General features: G+C 36.3%; 1 long non-coding RNA gene across 5 annotated transcripts in view; it reads right to left on the bottom strand.

The window, feature by feature from the left end:
* Window positions 1-23,210, bottom strand: part of LOC144293674 (uncharacterized) — a 213,423-nt gene extending 190,213 nt beyond the window's left edge. For 2 of the 5 annotated variants that reach the window (XR_013360899.1, XR_013360901.1), the window contains exons 1-4: window positions 21,589-21,673; window positions 16,911-17,014; window positions 14,789-14,851; window positions 8,261-8,370 (exon numbers count right to left, since the gene is read on the bottom strand). This is a non-coding gene — a long non-coding RNA (uncharacterized LOC144293674). Of the gene's footprint in view, window positions 1-8,260; window positions 8,371-14,748; window positions 14,852-16,910; window positions 17,015-21,588; window positions 21,674-23,121 lie in introns of those variants that run through there. The other 3 variants (XR_013360903.1, XR_013360904.1, XR_013360902.1) reach the window with 3 other exon arrangements.
* Window positions 23,211-27,001: the final 3,791 nt, after the last annotated feature.

Genomic DNA, 27,001 nt, shown 5'->3' with positions numbered 1-27,001 from the left:
GGGTATTCCTATCTCGTTATGTTGTTTAGAATTGAAGCATGACTTAGCAAACTTTCTAGATTCTTCCATCCAAGCCAAAGCCCATCTCATCAGGGAAGTCCACCTTGATGATCTGTAGACCTATTACTGTCTTCCACAGCATACCATTTGGGAGAACAGGCTCCATTTAGTTTCAAACCCTCATTTGTACTCTATATGACCTTGGGAAGGTTGCCAACCAGCTTGTCTCCATTTCCTCATATGTAAAACAGAAACAAAATTTCAATTGCTTTATGGGTTCATTGTAAGTATTGAATGAGAGAAATCAAGTAGAGTGCTAGGAGCAGTGCCCACCACATACTAAGTATATGATAACTGTTTTATTTTATTTAGTAGAAACAACAATGACAACAGTCATAAATAATTAAGCACTTACTATTTCCCAAATGCTATGCTTGGTGTAACCTTGTAAGGCAGATATTATTATGATCAGTTAACTGGTAAGAAAAATAAAGCCCTGAATGGTTAGGAAGTTTACCAAAGGCTACACACCTGGTAACAGATAGACCTAAGACTCTAAGGTAGTTCAGCCCAATTCCAAAGCTAGTGCCATTCGTTTATTTTTAATTTCAGCATATTCCCCTCAGAGGTTAAGGTAAAAGAGGAAGGAAATGGCATTTATGGAATACCTCACTTTATGCAGGTCCTAACTTGGTCCCAATTTTTTCCAATTAATTGGGTGCTTATATGTATAATCCAGATGACAATTGAGGTCACCCTATCCTTTGAGAAATAATAAACATTGCCAGAACTCTCTATTCCTCATCTTGCAGAAAGAACAGTATGGCCCCAAGACAGTATTTTCTCTTGCACTGGTTTAGAGTTCCAACGCCATGTCTTGACTTTAATTTGTGGGTTTTGCTGAAACTTTCAACATATTCTTGTCTCTCCATCCTCGTGTGTAGTTTTTGCTCCATATCCACCCACACATGGAACTCCTTGGCTTTCCCCTAAAACATGGACTTAAAAAGATTGTACCTCAGACTGAAGACATGGAGTCTGTTTAAACCACAGAAACACAAACAATTCAACAGTAAATGTTCCATTTCCTTGGTTTCAAAATACCTTTAGCATTCCGGCCACTGGGAATCTCTCACTTTTCAATATTTTCTCACTGAGGCTCAACATCCTGCCATGTGACTTGACTCCTTTTCTTTCCCTCAAAATTCTATTAATATATTTTTCTCTGGAAAACTTTAAAATTCCTGTCCTTTCATCCCTAAGAGATTTAGAGACATAGATTTATTATCTCACCGATACAAATTTTGCCTTCACTTACTGCCACTCCAAAAGGGGAGAAGTTGCTACAGTCCATGTAGATTTCATATGCCAATGTTTTCCTATTGAATATCTCTCTATTACATACACATCTAAGCATACTGTCAATTCATACTTTCACCTGTCATATATCCCCACTTCAATCTTAAATTCTCTGAGGAAAAGAGCCTTGTCATACTTTTCAGAGGAGTCATACTCCTACAGTATTTAGAGTAAAGTTTTGAGATTATAGATGACAACAAGGTATAGCACTGGACAATAGATAATACCAAAATATGTTATAGAATCATAGAAAAGGAATTATTCCTCTTCCTAGAACTCTTCATGATTCAGAAATTTCATCAAACCTGGACATGATCACATGTGCACTATCAAGAACAGAATAAAGAAAAAAAAATAATGGATATGATGGAGAAAAGGAGAGGAGTAAGGAGGAGCAGGGGAAGAAAAGGGATGGTGTGGAGATGGCAGTTCAGACCTGGTGGTTTCCTATCCAACACCCACCACACTCTTCTTCCTTTTTAACCAAACCTAAGTTTGTACAGTGAAGTATTTTATAGGAATCTGGGGATAAGACAGTTGTTGTAATTTCATGGCCCTTGTCAATTAACTACTTAGGCAGCCACATGTCATGTCATTCTAGCCAGCAAAATGTGAGAACTACATCAGGGGTGAATCATGGAAAGTTTCATGACACTTTAAAAGAAACAAATGCAAAAAAAGTGTTTAGCTCCTCTGCTAGATGTTGTTATATTTAAATAATATGACTGGACTGGGATAATCACCTAATCTGTGACCAGTAGGGGCCCCAATTTGAGGATATTAGAGTGAAAGATGAAAAGAAAATAGGTTCTCAAGCCCATCACTGAACAACCAAATTAATCAGCCTTTACACTACTCTATCTCTTAACCTGATTATTTGAGACAAACATCATTATTTAAGGCAGTTGTATCAAGGTTTCTATTGCTAAAGAAATAAAAATGTTAACTGAGACATAGGGATCTCAAGCAAGGCAAAGATACCTTCATATCTGTGTTTTAATGAAGTGAAGCTGATGGAGCTATCTAGAATTCATCTGTTGTAGGAGGTTAAGAAGACCAGTTAAGAAACATATGCATTAATTAAAGTAAAGTCAATGAAGGTGAACATGAGGTTTCAGTGGGGGTGGAAAGAAGGAAATGACTCCAAGTGTCATTGGAGGAGTAAAATCCATGGGGCCTTGACCACTGACTCAATATAGGAAAACCAGAAAGAGGACACAGGATAAGTTAGAATTTCTGAGAATGAGGTGCTCAAATAAAGAGGTCAAAAGAGAAATATTTTCAGGGTCAAAAGGAGATTTGTTTCAGACATAGATCCTGGCATGGCATTTGAGTGAGAAAATTCACCTGGCAGCTGGACATACCAAAATGGAGATGTTTGTATTCACACAGTGGTAATAGTTGAAAACCAAAGACTGGAGCAGGGTTAAACATATCAAGAGAGAATAGAGTGTGAGGACAGGAAGAAATGGATATAAGAGGTGGTAGAGGATTTAAGAAACGCATATTTAAGAGTAAAGAAGACAAAGATAAAAAAATCAAGTGAAGATTCAGAAGAAAGGGGAAACTAGGATATAAAAGTGTAATGATGATGAGAGAAGAGAGATTTTCATGCAGGAGAGGAAGGATAAAAGGACAAGTGCTCCTGGAAGGTAAAGGAAATCAACAGTATAAAGATGGCATGAATTCCAGGATTAAGGGGCCATCAGTTCATCAGTGAGGGTAGTTTAAGTGAAGTGCTGAGAGGTGAAAAGTAGATTCCAAGTAACTGAGAAGCAAGGGGTATGTTTGCTTTCAAACTTCTATTTTAAGAGATTTGAATTTTAAAAGGGGAATGATACAAGAATCAAAGTAGAGGAGAAGTTTTTATACATATAAAGAGAATGTAACCATTTTTTCAGGGCAAAGGGAATGTAGCCAGTGGAGTGAAAAAAGATGAAAGATAATTCCTGAATACCTTATTCCAAAGGGGTGCAGGTTATACTGCTATTTGTCTCTGAAACAATTAACTTAAAAATCAGAGTATATGCATGTAAACTTATATAACATGCACAAACAATTAATTACAGACCTCTAGTAAACTCAGATCTCCCTGGCTCTAAGAGCCATTCTGGATTGTTAGCCAATGAGTTTAAGTGCTTAAAAATCTACGTTGTCTCCCATCAACACTGCAAGAGGGCTCCTTTTTCTCCATATCCTCACCAACATTTGTTGTTTCTCGTGTTTTTGATTTTAGCCATTCTGACAGGTGTGAGGTGATACCTGATTTGCATTTCCCTGATGATGAGCTATGTTGATCATCTTATCATGTGTGTCAACTGCCTGTATGTCTTCTTTGGAGAAATGTCTGTTCATTTCTTCTGCCCATTTTTAATTGGGTTATTTGTTTTTTGGATGTTGAGTTGCATCAGTTCTTTATGTATTTCGGGTAGTAACCCTTTATTGGATATGTCATTTGCAAATATCTTCTCCTCTTCATCAGGTTGCCTTTTATTTTTGTTGAGAGCAAAATGTTAAGCAAAATGAATCTGAGAAAGATAAATACCATATGATTTCACTCATAGGTGGAATTTAAGAAATAAAACAAATGAGCAAAGGAAAAGAGAGAGAGAGAAAACAAAAAAAATAGATTCTTAACTATAGAGAACAAACTGATGGTTACCAGAGGGGAGGTGAGCAGGGGGATGGGTGAAACAGGTAAAGGTGATTAAAGAGGGCATTTGTCCTAATGAGCACTGGATGATGTATGGAATTGTTGAATCACTGTATTGTACACCTGAAGCTAATATAGTACTGTATGTTAACTATATTGGAATCAAAATTTTTCAAAAACTAAGTTATCTCAGTGAGCACAGCATTCTGTGTTGTAGTTCTGTCGACTACAACCTCCCTCTCTGGCATTTATATTCTATGACAGAGAAAACCAAAATATCTAGCCCTCAGTTTTAACTAATAATGTCGAACAGTGTGCCGAGGCTAGATCCACCACAACAAAACAAAGAAAAGCATACTGGATGTAAACATAAAAGCTATGTAACAATTCCAGACACCATGATGGAAACGGTCAAGGTAACAGAAGGTAATAAGCAGAAGACAAGACCTATGAGAAGGGTTTCATAAAGTTCATTGCAGCCTAAGAGGACTGAGCACCAATTATGTGAATTGTAGCTGATGAAAATGTGCCTGAAGGCCAGTATGACTTCAAGGAATTTGAAGGAAACAGAAGCTATTCTGTCAAAGGACAATTCTAGAAACAACTTTCGAAGATATCATACCATACACACTACATATAGCACTGATGCAGTTGTACCCTCATTTCCAAAAATGTACAATACAAGCTAACAGATGTATGTGTGGGATGGAACAAGAATCCAGAGGAAGCTATGGGTACAAACAAAAGAATTAGCATTGAAAAAGAGAGATTATTCCTCTTAATTTCCCACATCTGTAACATTTATAAAAATCCAGAGAAGTTTGATGTGAAGATGAGGTAAATGAGACAGTAGAAGTTGAGAGCATCTGTTAGACTTGGGGTGGGGGAAGAAGAGGCAGAGACTGGAAAGAATAGACAAAGTTTGGAGCAGCATTTGAAGAAAGCAATAAAAAGATTTCCACTTAAAAATAGTGAACTATTCACCGGAAATTTTCATCCTAAATCCCCTCCAAGTGACAATAAAGAAATTTTTAAAAGGCAATAACCTACAAGAGTAAAGCTAAGTAGAGGATAAAGAGGTTTTAGAAAAAAAAATTGAAAGTTAGCAAGCAAATGGATGGTAACTGACTTAGAAATCTTGAGAAAACTGAAGCATAAGCTTTTAGTGGTCAAAATAAGAGGTACCCTATTGTTTCATTACAGAAAATCACAGGAATATGAAATACCAGGTATTTTGGAGGCATGAATAGTGAGATGAGGCTAGAAAGGGAATATTTGCTGAAAGTCATTTCTTTTTCTTAAGAAGTTAGCCACTCAGGTCCCCCAAACACACTGGGCAGCAAAGTAATCCTCCTTTTCAACCCAGCAGGGGTTTTCCAAGGTTGGTGACAATGAAGGTTGGTTTCCAATTGCCTCAGAGACAACGTGATTCTGGGTCAGCACTGTTCTTCCCAGGCCAACTCTACAGTGTGGCTCTGGAAGACGTTCCTAAAAATTCAGCCTTTGATACTGTCCATTGAATCCATGAACTCTCTGATACCCCTTAATAAATTCCTTTCTGGTTAAATTAGCTCAAATGTAAGCCTCTGCTAAAGTTTATACTATATCTACCCTATGATCCAGCAACTTCACTTTTAAGTATGTACACAATAGGTATGAATATATATACATATACACATTCATACATACACATATATACACACACATATACATATATATATCAAAAGACTTGTAAAAAATATTTAGAGCAGCTCTATTCATAATAACTAAAAACCAAAATGTCCATCAAAAATAGAATGGATAAATTGTAATATATTCATATAGTATAATAACACATCCCCTGCCCCTCAAAAAGAAAAAAAAACTACTACCACACATAACAATATAGAAGAATCTCACTAACATTGTTGACCAAGAGAAACCAGAAACAGAATATTTACCATATGATTCTATGTATGTAAAGTTTAAGAATAGGCAAAACTAAAACTAATAATCTCTAGTGATAGAAGCCAGAATAGTGGTCACCTCAGCAGAGAGCTACGTAAGGAAAAGGGGGCACAAGAAGAGGCTTCTGGGTTCCTGAAAATGTTCTATGTTTTCACAGAGGTGCTGAATACACAGTGTATACATATGTAAAATGTCATTGAGCTATATTTATACTTCGATTTAGAAAGAAAAAAGGGAGAGAGGGAGGGAGGATGAGGGGAAGGCAGGCAGGCAGGCAGGAATGAAGGAAGGAGGGATGGATGGATGGATGGAAAGAAGGAAGGAAGGAAGGAAGGAAGGAAGGAAGGAAGGAAGGAAGGAAGGAGAGAAGGAAGGCAGGCAAATTAGCTAGAGTGAATTCTGTTGCTGGCAACCAGAAACGCTGACTAAACCAAAAATAAATTAGAAATGAATAACAATCTAATGTATGATTAGATGGCAAGAATTTATAGTGGGCTTAAGTCTATACTTTCTCCAGCAACATCTATCAGATCTGGAGTAAAGTTAGAAGAAGACTAGCATTGGGTGCCTATAATATGTCTCATTAAGAGGGTGTTTTTAATGAACCTTTGCATTTAAACCACACAATCATTCTGAGGCAAGTGTTATAGGCTCAGAAAAGTTAAATCATCTTTCTGAGAGTAAAGAGCTCATTAATAGTAGAGTTGGAACGTGATTCAGGTCTACGTGACTTCAGGAAACATTCAAGCTCTCCATGACACTCTGCTGGGAAAACAGGAGGCCTCGGCTTGGACACTGGAAAACAAGTATGGCGGGAGGTCAAAAGAACATGGCAGTCTGAGAGCGAATTTTCTATTGGGTCCAGTCTAGGTAGAAGTGAAAATATCATCAGATAAATTGGAAAATAAAATTATGACAAAGGACCAAAGGCTGTACTCAGTGTGAAGAGCAGATGCAGTATGAGCAGAGAGAAATTAGGGTGAAAGCTTAGAATCTTGAAGACAGAAAAAGCAAGAGTAATGAAATTGTTCATATGATGGAGACTGCTTGCATATATGCATACTCAAAATACAAGGAATTTTGCAAGATTCTAAAACCAGATGTTGGAAATATAGTACAAGCCTTCCCTTAGTCACAGTTCATTGGCAATAAATCAAGAGAACTATGCTGGGTATTACAGAGTACCTCACAATTTTATGACAATAAGGAATAGGCCTGGGTCAGTGAACTTGTGGTTCCTGTACAAGGAAACAGTGTGAAATGTAAGGGATGGCTTACTAATGGCTAGGCAGGAAGGTCCGTCTTTCAAATTCAATTCCTTTACATTTGAATTTGTAAAAGCAAGTACCCCTATTTTATTTCTCTGTTTTGTTTTTAGTTCTTGCATAATGGACACCTCCTACAAATGCTGTGTGGAATGCCTGGTAATTGTCCTGGTTTGGCAAATCCTGGCCATTTCATTCTGTTGAACTACAAGTGGAGATGAAGCCAAAATTCTAGAAGCTAAGAAAACCTTATTTGACATTTTCCTCTCTCAATTCCTTCCTCCATTTCTCTCTACTCCTGCTATTTCCTTTTTATATAAATATAAATAAATATAAATAAATATAAATATAAATATAAATATAAATATAAATATAAATATAAATATGATACAGAAAAATGAAATGGAAGATAGGACATTCCCTTGCAATAGTAATTATGGCAGGAAAGGGACATGTTGACTACTACCTCCTGTTGGTTAGTCTTACTTTTAGGTTTCCTTCTTTCTAACTTAGAATCAAAACACAACATGTGCATAATTGCTTTCATTTCAGGTTTAGTCAAAGTTCCAAAAGGAGACCTTTCATATTCTCCTTGGTGGAGAAGCAGGTTGACACCTCCCTCTTATAATTTGTCCCTAGATGTGATGCATGATCTTGCCTACAGATGGTGAAGAGACCAGGTCTTTGAGCCTGAAGACATGTCAAAAAACCAAGTTATCTGGTGAGAATCCACCATAATTCCTGCAATAAAATTGCTATATTTTCTTCTATTTAAATCATTTTTTATCTCTGTGTACTTTAATGTCTTCCATGAACAAAAAGGGTTGCTCCACACCACATCTCTACATTCACATTCTTATGTTATGTTTGTTTCCATGGCCATTACAGTGATAGTTTAATCTTTTTTAATCCTGATTGCTTCCAAGAAAGAAACTGAAAAGAGAAGGATTAAGAAATCAAGCAAATGTATTTTGTATTTGTTCTTGTGTCTTAAGCAAAGCACAGAAAAACACCCTTAGAAGTGGAGTCCACATACTTAATTAACTGCATCCTCCATGACTTCATAAGTAGAGATCTTTGAGAATGACTCACAGTTTCAGGCAGAGAATTCTTGCCAAAAATCCAATATTCTGAAGGCATTTCCATCTACCAGAAACATCCGGGGATATAGAAATTACTAGGGTGCCACGTTGTGGTGAATTCAAAAATAAATGCTATAAACCTTTGCTTCTTAGTATAAACAAACAAATAAAATGAGACCTTTTTTGTCAGATCATCTAGATTTCTGACACTTAACATATACTTGTGGATATAAATCAAAACAATGAACTATTTTAGTCTTTTTGCAAATGCTCAAATGCTACTTATAAAACTACCTAAGAATTACACCATCAAGTAGACACCTAAGGCTTTACTGATGAACACTGTAGGATATAAGAGAACATTTAGCTGTTCGACTTTTTGATACAATTGACCATCAAATTTCTCCAATTAGTCATTTCAGTAATATAATATTCTATATCAAGTTTCCCCATCCTTGAAAACTGATGAAACAATTGGAAGACTCTGCTTTTCCTGATCCAAGTCATAGTTGGTGCAGGCAGGGAAAACTAAGAGGAGTAAATTGCCATCTTGGAGTTGGTAGTTATACCAAATGCATGAGGCAACCTGGGGTCATTCCCAGCGCCTTGGTTAGTACCACACCTGAATTCAGGGTTTATTTCCAGGGGCTATGGAAAGAGAACCAGGAGCAGTGCTGGGAGTCCCCAGGAGTGATAATGCAGAGAGAAATGCCTGGGCCAACCTAGTTAGATTTAGCTCATCTAGAAGCCCTGTGCTGGGAAGATGCCCCATTAGTGAACCAAATCCACTGCTTCTTGGGTTCCTCTGTACTCAATCCTGTGGAAGGTGTTTTCTGGGAGCCACTACAAAGGCTAAATGTGAAACATCAAATTGGTCTCATTCATATCAAAACTTCAGATCTTTCAGAGAGCGGCCACTAACTCGGCTAAAAGAAGTTTCTGATATATTTTAATATTAGCACTTACTCAGATTCCTTAAGGGCAGAAACTGTGTCTCATTCACTTTGTATTCTTAGTACCCAGCTCAGGGTCTAGCACAAAATCAGTGCTTCGGCATCATTTGCTGATACAGCATTTACTAGATAATATGATATTCCACCCAATGCTGCTTTCCCATTCTTTAACTAAAATAGTAAAGCATATGTAGTTTAGCAAAAATATAGTATCTGGTTCTGATAGACTCAAAAACCTTATTTATAAAATTGCCTCTATTTGACCTATGTTACCTGTAAAAGTGGCAACCCCACGTAATTCATCTTAACTTTTATAGCATTTATATTTTTCAAGACATGTTCTTTCTAGAGGAAGAAAAAATTCTCCTCTACCTTCTTCAGGTCTCCAGCTGAGCCTAAGAATTAGACTGACATAAGATAGACTAACAGGAGAAAAGCCTACAAATTTCATTGAATTTTTACATGTACATGGAGACTTTCACAAGAAAATGAGACCCCAAGAAGTAACCAGAGTAGGGGCTTTTATACCTTTTAGACAAATAAACAATAAATTTGTGAACACTTGACAAACAAAGGGGCTTGAGCTAGGGCAGTAAATGAAGAATTAACTGGGAAGATGAGAGTTAGCTTAACAAGATTTGTTTGTACAGATTTCTCAACCCCAAGTTCCCTACCTCAGCTGATAAGAGTGTCTTCCTTCCTCACAGTGCAGAAAGGGGACCTTTTAATGGAGAGTTTCATCTCCTACTTTCAGGAAGAAAATGGAGTATCAAAGTGTCTTCTTTGCACCTGCTATTTCTTAAGTGCCTTTAATTCAAAATTATCCATATGCCAAAGTGGCATTTATTAGATTTCCTTCACCATGTATAATGCCTAGTTTTTACTATGAGGTAAGTTAAAAGGAGTCTGCCCATTTTATGATGAAGCCCAGAGAGGTGAGGTGCCTTCCCAAGTTGCCCAACATTGCCGACAAGGCCAAGGTTAAAATCATCAATCTTGCCTCAGTTAGCTCATTCCACCTTCCTTCCCAACAGCCCTAGGAGTAATAAATTATTTTCCCTCCTTTTCATATGTGACTCTCTTTTATTTTTTTTTTTTTAACAGATTTTATTTATTTATTCATGAGAGATACATACAGAGAGAGAGAGAGAGAGGCAGAGACACAGGCAGAGGGAGAAGCAGGCTCCACGCAGGGAGCCTCACATGGGACTCGATCCCGGGACTTCAGGTTCATGTCCTGGGCTGAAGGCAGGCGCTAAACCACTGGGGCCACCCAGGGATCCCCTCACAGAGCCCCATGATTCTCTTTTAAAGATCATTAGATTCCATGTGTTCATCAAGTTGGACAGGAGACTTGTCATTTTAAGACCAATGGACCAAGATGCGGTTTGAACATTCAAAATGCATATTTTTTTTTTACAGAGCAATAGGGCATGAAGTATTATAAACCAAATAATCATTCAAATCTTTTAACAGACTAAAAGCTCCAAATGCCAACAAACCCTCCAATCTCCTCCACGAAAAGTTGGAATCATTTTTAAAGTAGTTACCAAGACATGTGTTTTGTGATTAGCCATCTACATACCTGTTAGGTTTCAGAAATGACATTATAAAAAAATTTCCACACTGATCCTCTGGGAAAATTTCAACTGCCCAATTTTATTTCTTGCCCAGAGGTAACTTGAGTTAATTTACATAAAATATTCCTCTAAGCCATAAACCACTTAAACTTCTTTTTCCCAGAAGTAATCTTCCCATTACTTTTTCCTATTTTAAAAAGAATTATATTCATATGGAACAATTAATTTCAATGGCATCTGGTTTTTTTTTTAACAAGAAATTTAGTTCTTAAATAAGTATAAAAATTATTCTCATCTAAAACTCTGATTAAAGCTCACAGTAAAAAACATGGTTTAGCATAGGGAAGAGTAAAGGCCTAAATAAAATCTTTTAGAATAAGAATTCCAGGTAAATCTAAAACTAATGAACATTTCTTTGCATTTTACTTAAAATCTAAGCTAGTTTTACCCCTCAAAGATTTAAGTTAGTAAATACTTGAACTAAATTCTCCCAGCTTGAATTCAGATTTTAATTTATGTCAAAATCTGTCAAATTCTAACTTGTCTGAAGTTTTTCAAATTAATTGCCCTATGGATATTCAAAATCAAATTTTTATATTGTATTCTTAGTAACAAACTTGAAATGGATGAGGAATGGACCCATCTCATCCTTATCATCTTCAGGGTCTTCCTACCCTCGGACCCTATTCACCGCCTCTTTTAAGCAGACATACACAGCCTCCTAAGAACAGAATTCCTTATAACAATTAATCATGTGTGTTTATGTCTGTGTGTGTGAGTTTCATCATCAAAATATATTTACTGAGTATCATAAATATGCTAGTCCTATTTTAGGCAATGTAGATACAAGAATGAAAAAGAAAGACAAGGTTCCTGCTCCCATAGAGCTTATATTCCTTTAGAAAGAAACAGGTAAGCAATAGGAAAAAAAAATCAGTGAGATGATCTTAGAGACTATAATTAAGCCATTTAATTTATAATGAGCTATGATTTCTAAGCCATCATTCTACATACCAAGGAAAAAAATCTAACCCATAAATTATTTGTATGCATGGTGAAATTATTTTAGTTTTTTAAATTTTTTAATTGAAGTAGAGTTGACATGTAATGTTATATTAATTTTGGATATACAACATACTGATTCAGCAATGATATATATTATGTTTGCCAGGATAAGTGTAGTCAACATGTGTTACCATATGGAGTCATTACAGTATTATTGACTATATTTGCCATGATGAACTTTTCATCCCTGTGACACATCTATAGCTGGAAGTTTGTACCTACCTTTTAATCCCCTTCACCTACTTCACCTCTCTCCTCCATCCCCCTCCCCTCTCGTGACCACAAGTTTGTTCTCTACATGCAATGAAATTTTTATGAACACTAAATTTAAAAAATAACAAGTTTGACCTGTGATAGTGTAGATATTTACTTAAACTTATTCTTTTCTATTTTGCAATTTCCCTTTTGTATTTTGGGTCCATTAACTGCTTTTTCTAGTCATAAACATTTTTGTAGACTCTGAAAGAGGGCCTACAGCCCAGACACTGTTTATAGATCCTGATGAATAAGCAGACTGTCCTTATAAGCTATGTAAAGGTCTGTGTTTCATGCTGATGGTGGGTAATAGCAAGATTTGCTACATATCAGAAGGCTCCACCTCCTTTTACCCCACACATGAGGATGCACACTCCCATTAGCTACAGGGGCTCAACCCAGGAGCTATTTCTAATGCAAAGGCTTATCAAAAAAGTCTGGGTGGTTGGTTGCTAGCAAATCAAAGAGAAGCACATGAATGGCAACTATGCAGTGGGGTCTATCCCCACTTTGTTTTTTTTTTTTGTTTTTTTTTTTTTCCCACTTTGAAAATTACTGTAGTGTACATTTGCTGTGACTTTCATTAAAGAGTTTTTTTTTTCTTGCATGTTAATCCGTGTTAAAAGGTTAGAGAGTAGCACCCTGAATTGTTGTTGCTTCAGGAAGGGAGGTACAGTTAATGATGCTGCACAGGATATGTCATGGCAGTCATAGCACTGTCAATGAGAGAATTTGTTTTCAGTTGTTCCCTTAATCAGGAAGTTATATTTCTTACAAAAAGTAGTTTTAACTCATTGCTTATCAAAACACTAACTCAGAAAGCAAAGAGGGCACACCCCCAGGTAAAACCAGAAAGTGTAAAGGTTTAGGGTTAGTTCAGAAAGACGGCTCAACTTTCTTATTTTACAGTCAGATGTGTGTCTCCCACCCTAGCTGTGCGACCCTGTGAGACTCTCTGAGCCTCATTTGCATATCTTTAAAATGGGATAACTATCATATCTAATTAATGGGGTTGTGATCAGTAAGTGAAGTGACACAGTGACACAAGACATGCTGACTGCTATCAGAGAGAGAGGGGCACCATGCAGAAAATGAAGTCTTTGGGGGACTAGAGAACAAGTAGGCAGCAGGCATTTTCCAGAGTATATTATTTAGAAATTCTGTTATCAAGGGGCGCCTGAGTGACTTAGTCAAGTGTCTGCCTTCGGCTCAGGCCGTAATCCAGCCCGTGTCCAGCTCCCTGTTCAGCGGGGAGCCTGTTTCTCCCTCTCTCCCTCTGCCTCTCTGGCCTTCCTCACTCCTCACCCCCGCTTGTGTGCATGCACTCTTTCTCTCAAATAAATAAATGTCTTTTTGAAAAAAAAGAAATGTTCATACTAAAGCTTGATATTTGGAGGAAATTTTGAGCAATATTATAGGATCTGACTATTTTATTCATAATTAGTAGTTAGAATTTTTTAAAAAAGAAAACAAACTTCCAAATGTGCTATCCCGTTTCAGAATAGTTTTGAATAATGCTATGTTAGCAACTCAAAAATGGCTTAAGTTTGAGAAAAACAAGAAAAAGTGCAGTACAGTTTTAGATCAATTCTTTATAGAGGAAAAACTTAAAATAGTTATTCCATCCATCAAGGTGTCAGAAACCCAATATTATACTAATATATTAGTAACATGCACAGAGTTCTCATTCATTCTCAGTGAATCCTTATGATGTATTCTTAAAGTTTGGATTGAAAGATTCCTTCAGATTATTGGCATTGATGGAAACTTGGCCCGAATAAAGCCTTCCTGGTGCCCAGACGGTTCTGGCATCAACCAGGTGGGTTTCTAGTGGACTATACTGCAATCTTGTTATTCTTCTATACTTGGCCCTATTACATCTGTTCCTTTCATGATAAAGAAATTTACATCTAGTAAAAGATCGACATTAAACATCAGCCTAGTAGCAGAGCCCTGATAGAACTCTGGATTCAGGGATCCCTGGGTGGTGCAGCGGTTTAGCGCCTGCCTTTGGCCCAGGGCAGGATCCTGGAGACCCAGGATCGAATCCCACGTCGGGCTCCCGGTGCATGGAGCCTGCTTCTCCCTCTGCCTGTGTCTCTGCCTCTCTCTCTCTCTCTCTCTCTCTCTCTCTCTCGCTGTGTGCCTATCATAAATAAATAAAAATTAAAAAAATTAAAAAAAAAAAAAAAGAACTCTGGATTCATGATGGTTTCTGAAGACTCTACCCACCATCCCTGGTCATCTCCAGGATAGGAAAGCAATCCTAACCAAAGTCAGCAGTGGATTTTCTTGTGGACTCAGGCTAGAACACAACCTCAAACTACATAGGAAAATCATTGACTCTTGGGAAACGGACGGCAAAAGCATCATAAATAAAAACCTGCCTGAAAACAGGTGTGTGCTTTCAGAAAGGTTCTGAAAAGCCATCCAGACATTCATGTACATTTTTTTTTTTTATGGTCAGCTGCTGCATAAGTATTTTAAGAAGCACTTTGGGAAGTCACAGCAGGAACCTGGCTTTTGTGTTTCAAAAGTACCAGCTTTATTGCTGCTCAAACAGAAATAAAGGGGAAACAGCATCATTACCTGGCAGGTTTTTCAGTGTGACTCCAGCAGGAGTTCTCACCTTTCTAGCTCCAACATGCTTGCCTTCCCAGCCTTGTGAAAAAGAATGCCGTCTTGGCAGAACCTGAACCAAAAATGAAACATGGTTTCAACATTTTCATGCCATTTTTTTTTTACCAGGAAATGCTTTCATTGGGAACATATTGGTTTACTTAGAACATGTGTACCTCTTCTTTTGAGAACAGAACATTTCTTTATTTGGTGGCCTCGAGAGCCTTTTTACCTTCAGCTGGATGGAGGGAAGAAAGAAATGGAACTCCAGTGGAAAGGTAACTGTACATCTCTGTCACACATTTTCTTGCTGAGCTACATAATAGTTTATAAGCTCTCAGCTGAGACTTATAAAAGTGTTTCCAATTGTTGGTTCAAGGTTTGTAGCCAGCTTAGAAATTGTTGAAATGTACAAAGTAAATGAGAAGAAAAAAAAACCCAGTGGGGAATGAAATTCTAGGTCATGCTTTTAAGAGCTGCTTGACAAAAAAAAAAAAAATAGAGGATAGGAATAATTTTAGTGTTCAGTTTTCTGAACCAAGGGTTTTGAGGGTCACACAATATGTACATCTCTGGCGCAAATGACTCAATGATTGAAGAGGGCTTAATTCTATGTTTTATAAAATGCAAAAATGCAAATATATTGAATGGTATGGAATCCTGCCAAATATCAATAATCCTGGATTGTGTAGCTCAGTGAAACCTCTGTTGCTTTCTCTTGTAATAGTGGTTAAAAAAAGAAAAAGAATTTTGAGTTGAGGCAAGAGACAGGAGACAAGGTGATGGTACAGTAAAAATAGCATATTAAATTTTCAAGACAGTCCTAAAATACCTGAAAGGAACCTGAGAAGAAAACACCGCAGTGCCCATAGGAAGTGATATGCATGGGTAAGCTGATGGTGCCAGGTCAGGACATTTTGCTGAGCTAGGGTATGGGGTCATCATTAGCATTGTGTAGTGTGCACCATGGTTTTTCTGTTAAGCGATGCAGAGCCTAAGGTTCGCCCAAACGGAAACATTCCTTTCACTCTGCACCTCTTCCTCCAACTTCCTCTAATCACCCAACTTTGATTAATTTCTATTCACCTCTCAGATGTCAGCTCAAACATCACTTCCTTAGAGAAGCCTTCCCTGACTGGGTTTCAGTGGAGTTGAGTGTCCCTATCATATACTCTTTCTACCTCCATACATCACAGTTGATTTTCTATTATGAGTATACGATGAGTGGCTGTCCCCATCATCTCCTTTGAGTTCATTTGCCTGCCTTGGTCACAGATCTTCAACAGATGTTGGTTAATGACTCAATAAGTATAGCAATGGATAAATAAACCAAAGTAACAACAGAATGGAGGCATGAGAGTCAATCTATCTCCTATCGACAGGGAGAAGTCAACAGTCTTGACTCCATTTTTAGACATAAACAGACCATCCTATCTTAACTTTTTCAATTTATACATTAAATTCAGTAAAATTACTTTCTCTCCCCACTCAACAGAGACATGCTACCACTTTTCTGCCATCTTAACATTTAGCACAGTGCCCACCATTAAAACACATCAATACTATGTGAAGAAATTTAAGCCATATCTGCTATGTGGCATAATTATTCTGTAATGGGGATTGGTGGATCTCTGAGAGGGAGACTTCAGAGAAAGGAGACTGCTGAGGCAGACACAGGGCCTCCACATTTTCTTTTGTGGTATCTGGCCATGAGCAGCACATTTGATACTCTGGTGACACAGCACAGGATCTCTTCCTAAATGTGCATCAGCCTAGTTTTTTTTATCATATTTTTTTTTTCAAAGACCTCAGGTAATGCTTGTATTTCTGTAGTAATGGATTCATGCAAAAACTTGTCACCTCTGGGACACCTGAGTGGCTCAGTCAGTTAAGTGTCTGATTTTGGCTCAAGTCGAGATCTCAGGGTCCTGGGATCAAGCCCCACGTTGGGGTTGGGGCTTAGTGGGGCTTCTGCTTTGTCCTTCGTCCTCTGTCCCACTTATGCGCTCCCACGCACACATGCTCTCTTACAAAATAAAATCTTTATAAAAAAAAACAAACTAGTCATCTCTAAGGACTTCAAGTTAGATGCTAAAAGATTATAAAACATAATTTTTTCTACCCTCACTAACCTCCTTTATGTCGATTACATAGCTGTCCAAAAGAAAGAGCAACCTAAAATCAACTTCAGTGATGATCATGGAGGGCAATCTAACATCATGGAATCCCAGTGATGCTAGAAACAAACATGACTGAAGTCATAAGTCAGCAGTGATAAGTCTGTAATAATCTAGCTCTCGAAATGGGAAATACTGGCCTATCATTTACAAGGGAGGTCTGATTCAATGCTCATTTAAATGAACCACTCAGTCCTTACTTTCCTTTCGTGTCTCTGCAAATATTTTTTTTGTAAAATCCAGGGCATACTATCATGATTCTCAACCTTTTTAGATATATGTAGCCTTATTTTATGAGCAACCATAAAATTGGCATTGAAAGTTTTATATGCTACCTTCCCTTTTGCTCCTTCCCCCCCCCATAGACAGAAATTGTCATATGGATTGCAGAGCCCTTTATAAACTATCCAGTAATGACAATCTAAAATACTTTCAGAGTCTCACCTATTCAAAAAAACTTGATTCATTCTCTATATTCTAAACTCACCATTAGATATAGAATTATCTTAACTATTATCTGGAAAATTATTTACAATACTTACTTGTTCATTTATTCATGTAGCTAATAATTTCTGCAATAGAAATATACATTTTTTTTCTAGGAGTCAGTAGCCCTACATTTTATTTCTACTCTGGGTGGTTTTATGACCTTTGAAATAGAACTTAATATCTCAGTAACTAAGTTTTATACTCTGTAGAACCAAGGGGTTAGACCAATGCATTGTAAAAATACCTTCCAGGTGTGATATTTTAAGATTAAGTAATTACAATTATTGACAGGGATAAGAGCAAGACCTTCTTCTTAGCATCTAACATATTTTATCTCACTCAATATTTCCAATAGTCCTATGAAATAGATAGTATTATTATTGACATTTTACAATCAAGAAAAGGAGACACAGAGAAGTTATATAACTTTCCCAAGATCATTCAATGGAAATAAATAGGGCTGGAATAGAAATCCAGCTCTGACCTGCACAAATCAGAGGTCAGGGAAGTGAAGATAAAATTAAGCCAAATGTTAAACTCAGTCACTTCAGAAAATCTCAGTGGTATCTCTGGTTATGATTATTACGGGTTATTATGAATTATTCAATTGGATAGAAACAAGGAAGAACATATTATGTCTCCAGCTCTGTAAGATCCCTAAGCTATATTCTATCAACAATTCTCCCATAGACTCCCTTCACCACATGCTACCACATAAATGTATGCATAGACTCATGTGTACACACGCACACATGCACAGTTCTGGATCAGGGATATCTGCCTCCTGTAAGTCTATCATACATTACATGATGATTTTTTGTAAAACAATGCTTACATAATAAAGTTAATGTGTTTGAAACAATGTTTATAGAGGTACTGGTGCATTTCATTTAATTTCATTTAGAGGGGATCCCTGGGTGGCACAGCAGTTTGGTGCCTGCCTTTGGCCCAGGGCGCGATCCTGGAGACCCTGGATTGAATCCCACATCAGGCTCCCGGTGCATGGAGCCTGCTTCTCCCTCTGCCTATGTCTCTGTCTCTGTCTCTCTCTCTGTGTGACTATCATAAATAAATAAAAATTAAAAAAAAAAAATAAATAATTTCATTTAGAGAAATACCTATAGAGATAGCCGCACACCTACAAAGCTTTTGACCTAAAAGTATTTAACATACTTTCTTATTCCAATTTTTTTTCTCCTCAAATTATTTTTGTTTAAAGTAGCAATAGACAGGAATAAAAAAGACAGAGAAATTATGGTGACACAGAAGGAATACAGAAATAAGAGTCAGAGGACTTTGGTTTGACTCTCAACCCATGCAACCAAAAGTAGGTCATCTTGCTATTTCATTCCTCAGTTTTACCATTTGTAGCATGGGGATAATGACAGCATTTACCCCAATAGGTTTGGGAGTCTTAATGAATAAAGAAATGCTACAAAAAAGGATATGTGAAAAGTTGCTAAGAGAGTAGATCTTAATTCTCATCACAACAAAAAAAAATAATGAAAGTTTTGGGTCATAGGTGAAGTTTGGGTTAAGAGAATATATTTAATTTTGTTATTTAATCTTTAACTTATTTAAAGAAATTGTCATTGTGGCTTATCATTAAAAACATACAATATGGCCTTTTCAGTGTTGTGGCTACAGCCATGAGTACACTCAGGCTTCAGGAGAGGCTTGCCTTCAATATCCTCCACTGTAGCAAAAAAAGTCTGGCTGGATTCCAATGAGACCAATGAAATCACCAAAGCCAACTTCTGTTAGCAGATCCAAAAACTGACCAAAGATGAGCTGCTCATCCAGAAGTGTTCCCAGGCTTGGTGTCAGAAAAAAACTTTGACCGCAAGGGCAGGCATATAGGCCAGGGATCCCTGGCTCATCAATTTTGAAAGCAGTTTCCATAGTCTGTTAGAAGTGTTATAATACACCATGTTCTAATATTCTTATCAAGTTATTTCTTCATGAATTTTTTTCTAAAATGTGCATCAATTCTCAGTCACTAGCTTAAACAACTAACTTAGCTATTAGAGTGCATATATTTATTATATTCTGGTAGAAATTTCTTGGTTAAGCTAATAACATTCTCATTTTATTTAAGTAATTTCAAAGTTAATTAAAGAAAAATAAAGAATATTTGAGATTTTAATGGAATAATAAATGTAGTTGTCCCTTAGTCAAATCTTTGAGTAATTAACAGAGAATTACATACCCAAGCATTACTTAGAAATGGACTGAAGATATCATGTACACATATCTATATATAAATGGGTACAAATATATAAATCAAATGAAGCATACAAAAACAAATTTTTTTAAAAACTTAAATAGTTTAAAAGTCATACAGAAATCTCATACAATAAATGTTGAGGGATTTCACTTTCAAACATAACTTGCTGAGTAATTTGAACAAGCCCTCCTGCTGAGAACAACTAGAAATACTGAATTGGGGGTATCCCTGGGTGGCTTAGCAGTTTGGCACCTGCCTGCGGCCCAGGGCATGATCCTGGAGTCCCGGGATCGAGTCCCGCGTCGGGCTACCGGTGCATGGAGCCTGCTTCTCCCTCTGCCTATGTCTCTGCCTCTCTCTCTCTCTCTCTCTGTGACTATCAGAAATAAATAAAAATTAAAAAAAAAAAAAGATTTAAAAAAAAGCTAGGAAAAGCTAAAATATAGTGAATAACTGGCTTCCCAAAATCCAACAAAAAGTGAAATTCAAAAAGGTGAACCTGTTATTCAAGGCCACTCCTACCCTTGCTGATGCAGCAGGAAGACTGAGTAAGTTTGAAAGTCTCGCAAAGTTAGGGAGCAAATGTTGGAAGTACAATAGCCAATGTCCTGATAAAACATTATCTTTTAAGACAGGAATCTGGAAGGACTGTACCCTAACAGTCATGGAGAGCCAGAGGTAAAGAAGAGTTAGCAGGTAATACAGCTCAGCTTTGCATCATTCAGATAACTCAGAAAATTTTATTCCTTAAAATTGAATTGAAAAATATTTGAGGGGATCCCTGGGTGGTGCAGCGGTTTGGCGCCTGCCTTTGGCCCAGGGCGTGATCCTGGAGACCTGGGATCGAATCCCACATTGGGCTCCCGGTGCATGGAGCCTGCTTCTCCCTCTGCCTGTGTCTCTGCCTCTCTCTCTCTCTCTCTCTGTGACTATCATAAATAAATTAATTAAAAAAGAAAAAAGAAAAATATTTGAGACTGTTACTGAACTGAGTCTAGAAGAATCAGATAAAACATTTATTTCCTATAAAGTTATTATTATCCTTGAATTTAAACTATTTCTAGGGATCCCTGGGTGGCGCAGTGGTTTGGCGCCTGCCTTTGGCCCAGGGTGCGATCCTGGAGACCCGGGATCGAGTCCCACATCGGGCTCCCGGTGCGTGGAGCCTGCTTCTCCTTCTGCCTGTGTCTCTGCCTCTCTCTCTCTCTCTGTGACTATCATAAATAAATAAAAATTTTTAAAAAACTCTTAAACTATTTCTATAAACAAGTTTTCAAATACCACATCAAGTGATCATCAGTTGGGATACACCATGCATGAAGAGAGACAGGACAAGAAAAGACCATGAATGACAAACAGTAAAACAATAGACAGTAGAAAGAGATCCACAGAGGCTCAAGAATTATCAGTCATAGACTTTAAAATAACTGTACTTACTACTGTTTGAGGGCTTAAGAAAAACTGTAACAAGAATTAAAAACTATAAAAAGTTATATAGCTAATGTGAAAAAGAACAAAATAGTAACTCCATAATCAAAAACTATTAAAACAGAAATTAAGAACTCAGTGTTTGGTTTCAAAAAAACTTAGCTGAAGAAACAATTAGCAAACTGGAAGATAGCTAAAAAGAAAATACCTACAACAGAGCAAAAAATGGAAAATACAGAAAAGTGTAAATGATATAAAAGTTACAGTGAAAACATAACCTACAAAAGTTTCAAAAGGAAAGTTTAAAAAAAATTAATGGATCAGGTACTATATGTAGAGATAATTCCTAAAAATTGTTTAAAACTAATGAAAACTGTTTAACCCACAGGTTAAAGACCAATGAACTCCAAGTTGGATAAATTTTAAAAATTTACATCTAGATACATCATAATGAGATCAATGAAAAAAACAAAAAACAAAAAAAAATACCTTAAAAGTAGCTGTGGTAGGCAAAATCTGAGATGGCCCCTGAAACCCCTACCCCTTGGTGTACATACCCTGTACAATTCCCTCTTATCCTGGCAATATATAGTCTGTATAATCCCCTGCAATGATGAAGTCTGTGCTTATGATGGAATAGTCCACCCTTGATTAGGTTACACTAGCGGCCATGGTGATTGGATAGCCACACTTGTGGTTATGCTAAATTAAATGACTCATTAGTATAGACTGGAGAGAGATTTTCCTGCTGGATTTGAAAAAGTAAGCTGACATGTGAGAAAGCCACATAGCTAGGACCTGATGGCCTCTAAAACTGAGAGCTGTCTCTGCCAATAGCCTTACAGAAAATAGGGACCCCTCTCTTCTTACTGCAAGTAATTTAATCCTGTCAACAATCTAAACGACCTTGGGAGATGATCCTGAGATTTAGATGAGATTGCAGCCCTGACTGACCTTTCATTGCAGTCTTGTGAGACCCTGAGCAGAAGATCCAGCTGAATATGCCAAAGTCATGAAAGTGGTTATGCTGTAGTGGGATTCTAAGTAACATTTTTCCTTTTCATTATTTTCCAATCTTTCTTCAATATTTTATACTCATTTTAGTATTTTAATTCTATTTATTTCATATTAGTTTTTTGAAGATATTATAAATGGAATTTTTCTGAGTCAGGTTGGCATGAATTGGAAGTTTTCTTAAAAACATACTTGCACCCTTTCTCCTCTTTATTTTAAATATTAATTTCTGTATCCAATTGGAATCACTGACCTAATACTTTATATATAGCTCATTTCACTTCATATACAAAATACTTTTAGTTTTCTCTCCCCAATCCACCACACTATTAAATGAGTACTTATTTCCTAACTTCTTTCCTAACGCTTATTTCCTAAGTGACATAGTCCTAGAAATATTACTCCAAATAACAAACAGAAAATAAAACTCCCTTTGACCTTGCTTTGACTTTCATAAAGAAAGATAAAAAATTTTGAACATGCTTATACCACATGACAATAATTAATTTCCTGGAAAAGTGAAGTACCCTTAGAAAATTAATGTTTCATTTCAAATAATGAAATTTATCACATTTTTCTTTCATGGCTCCTGGATTTTTGTGCATTGTTGAGAAAGTTTTACCACCTAAAGATTATTTTTCTTTAATCCTTATATATTTTCTTATACTACTTATATTATTTTTATGATTTCAACTTATTTTTACATTTAAATTTTGATCCACATGAAATCAAAGTGGATAAAAATTAGTAAAGATCCACCTTTATTTTTTCAATTTTCTTAACACAGTTTATTAAATAATCCATTATTTCCCCCTTTCTTAAAATGCATGTTTTATTATAAACTATATTTTCGTATATTTCCATGTCCATTTCTTGATTCAGTTTTATATTATCAATCTCTTTGTTTACTCTTACTCCAAACTATGTTTATTCTTATGTCAAGGTATAATTTTATTTACTGCAGCACAGTGTACTAATAAAGAGCATTAGACTCTGGAGCCAGATTACCTGGGTTTGAAGCCTGCTTCTTCTACTGACAAGCTGTGAGACCTTGATCAAGTTACTTGACCTCTCTGTGCCTTGGTTTTCTTATCTGTAAAATGCCAATAATAATAATAATACCCTCTTAGTAGGTTTGTTATAAGAATTACTACATGATAATATTCAATATATGTAAAACACATAACCATGTATAATACATATTAAACACTACCAAATGTTTATTAAATAAACACAATTTAACATCTACAGTATGTACTGTTTTGTTATATATTATTTTTTGTAATTTTCTGGCTATTCTTCTATGTTTATTTTCCATGTGAACCTTAAAAAATTGAATATTAATGTGTTGTATCTTTATTGGGTTCACATTGAACTTATAATTTATAATATAGAAGTATTTTTACAATAATATCTTTTTCTCTCAGAACAAGATATATATCATGACATTTGGTCAACTTGTCCTGGGGGTCTTATAAGTAATTTAAAGTCATTTAAAAATGTCATTTTCACATAGATTTTACAAAATTCTGTAAAGTTTATTCATAGATATTTTATATCTCTGGTTATTACTGTAAATGTAATCTTTTCATTATGTTTTATGTTTTTTAGATTTTGTACAATTATTGCTTTTTGCATATTAATATAGTAATAAGCTACTTTAAGGAGCTCTTGTCTATTGCTTATATTATTTTATCAGATAATTAATTGTGGCTTCTATATATGGTTGTTAGGACTGAATTATATTCCCCCACAAAATCCATATGTTGAAGTCCTAACCATCAATGTGATGATATTTGGAGATTGACCTTTGGTAAGTTATCAGGTTTAGATGAAGTCATGAAAGTAGGGCCCCCATGGAGAGTTTAGTGCCCTTATAAGAAGAGAACTCAACCACGCTAACACCCTGGTGCCAGACTTTCAGCTCTAGAAGTGTGAGTAAATTTATGTTGTTTAGACAACTCAACCTACAGTATTTTGTTGTAGCAGCCTGAGCAGACAAAGACAATAATCAACTCATCTGAAAATAATTGTTGTTTGCCTCTCTCCTTCAATTTCCATATCACATCTTTTTCTCATGTAATTGCATTGTTGGCAAGGACTTCTAGAAAAATACTAAATATTAGAAATGATAGAACAGCCCTAACACTTCACCACTAAACATGACAATTAAGGCTTCTTTTCAGTCTGTGTATAATGTCACTAATAATAATTATTATAATAGCTAATAGCTACTGAATTCGTAGGGTATTGTGTGCCTTTCATATACTGATTGAATTAATCCTCACGTTAATGCTCTGAGGAAATCCTATTGTCTACATTTTACAGATAAAGGAACTGAGACACAGAGAAGTCATACACAATGTCCCAGGTCACATATCCTCCTCCCATAACAAGCCCTGCACTAACTACAACATTATAGTTTTTGTTTTATATATCTGTTTCCTCACTATTCTATACTTCTGGAGGGTTGGCTCTCTTAAGACAAAGCCTGAACACATTAGACATTCAGTAAATGTTTGCTTAGGGAAGGAATGAAGGAGCTGGTTTCTGAGAAAACAATGGATTCTGTTTTAGGATATGACAAAAGTGAGTTGCCTGCAGAAAATCTAGGGGCAATATCCTACAGACAGTTGAATGAATACGTGAGCTGGGAAAACATCTTAGCTAAACCTAAGGTTTGCAGTCACAAATCTTAGTTTAATTATGATTGCTCATACTACCTAAAATTAATTTTACATTTTATTATTAAAGATGTTGAAATACTAGTCAATAGAGAATTCCATTTAACAGGACTTTGAAGTCATGAGCATGGTTAAGAGCACACACAGAAGACATGTATGGTAAGTAAGAAAAGGTGAGGAATGGGCACATCTTGGTATTTTCCCCCAGTACTGAGGATATGGCTAAACAGTGTGCCTGGGAAACAGGGAGGAAAATTTCATGCCAACACATTTTCTTAATAGTCTTTCTCAAGAAAAAATTGTATACATCTTTAAATTATTCTAGCCTGAACAGGAGTAAATTGTCTGGAAAAGAATTCTTTCTCAGCTCCACAGGTACACTCTATTACCTTATTCTTCCCTTCAGTGATCCTTATTGTTTTTCCCATTGTTGGTTTTACTTAATCTACAGCAAATGCACTATCTATTGCTTTATTTCCTACCACATTATCTGAATTTCCTCCTGTGTCTTTAGCATTCCTTCTTACACAGATAACCAATTCATATCTTAAAACTACTGACTCATCAAAATAAAGTAAAATGCGAAAAAAAATTGCATTCAATAGAATTGCAGGCTTACTGATGGGATCAGTTTTAATGAGAGCTACCAATGCAAGGCACAAGCCAAACACCAGGGCCTGGGAAGTCAAGCTGAGGCAAGATAAAAGGAAACCCAGGCAAGAGAACAAAGTAAACTGGCAGAAGCAGGGCTTCAGTGCCCTGTGTCAATTTCTACTTCTCCCTATCAAAACTGAATTCTACAATCATGGGCTCCCTGGAATTCCCAGAAAACATGTCTGTCCAGAACTGAATTTAAACACAGAATAGGGTTAAGAGAGTTCTATTGTAAAATCTAAAATGAAAGAAAGAAAGAAAGAAAGAAAGAAAGAAAGAAAGAAAGAAAGAAAAACAGACTACCTTCTATTTCTATATTCATGGTGCCATTTTGTCTGTTGGGTGATATTTTGGTTGTTTGGGTGGTAAATCCTCCAAGTGGTTTTGTTGAAAATAACAGAAATGCCAATTAAGACTGGGTTAAGCAATACGAAAGTTTTTTATGTTATATAAAGGGAAGAACAGAGATTGATTGAGCAGCCTTGTGATGTTAACATGAATACAAGTTCTTTCCATTGTTTTACTCTGCTGGCCATGCTTTTCCCTACTCTCTGAGGCCAGTCCACCTCAAGGCCATGGCTGCTAGCCAGCAGGAACTAGAACAAGTTTCTTTAATCACACTATCACAATAGGCAAAGAAACATCTCCCCCAATTGGAGATTGTAGGATGCTCATTCTGTCAAATTGGGCAAACCTAAGACACAATAAAAGCCCTGGTATATTCTATGTGCTCATACTCAGACTAATCAAGATCCAGCCCTAGGGTTTCCGAAGGAAAGATACATGAAAAAAGAGTTTTGTTTGAAAAAAAGGTGAAAGGAGAAAATAGAACCTAACAGGTCCTTTACATCCAATCAGAAAATCTGAGGTAGCAATAATGGGCACAAATTTTGCTGTGATTTTCCAACATATTATATTCTATAAGCTTATTAATATATAATGTATTTTTATTGGATATTAAAATGTGTTTATTTGAATGTATTTTATGAAAATACTGATTTTCATTTAAAATAGAGTTGAACATGATTGCATTACACATTACAGCCACTTTTTGACCAGAAAAAAAGTACTACTAATTTTCTAGTGGGAAAATGTATAATCTAGCAGAGATCCAGCAAGCAGGTATTATGAGATGCACATGTGCTTCTGCATCATGAAAAGTAGAAAGACAGAAACTCTTTAAAATACTTACTACTTTCAGGAGTGTCCGGGTGGCTCAGTTGGTTAAGTGTCTGACTTTGGCTCAGGTCATGATCTCAGGATCCTGGGTTTGAGCCCCATGTGGAGCCCTGCCTCTTATCCCTCTGCCTTGACCCTGCTTATGCTCTCTCTCTCTCTCTCTCTCAAATAAATAAATAAAATATTTTTTTAAAAAATAGTGACTACTTTCTGAATCAAAGATAGAATTCTTTATTTCAATATTTCTTGTATCATCTATCCTCGTTATTAGTGGTTTTCAAAATGATGTTCACATAGGAACATCTTTTGCAAATGAAAGCTTGCAAGAAATGCCAGTATATAAAACAAGCAAAAAGTAGAATTGCTCTGAT

Source organism: Canis aureus, chromosome 22 (assembly GCF_053574225.1).
Source record: "Canis aureus isolate CA01 chromosome 22, VMU_Caureus_v.1.0, whole genome shotgun sequence".
NCBI classification, from domain to species: Eukaryota; Metazoa; Chordata; class Mammalia; order Carnivora; family Canidae; genus Canis; species Canis aureus.
Note: the sequence above shows the minus strand (reverse complement) of the source record. Positions and strands in the feature narration are given on the sequence as shown.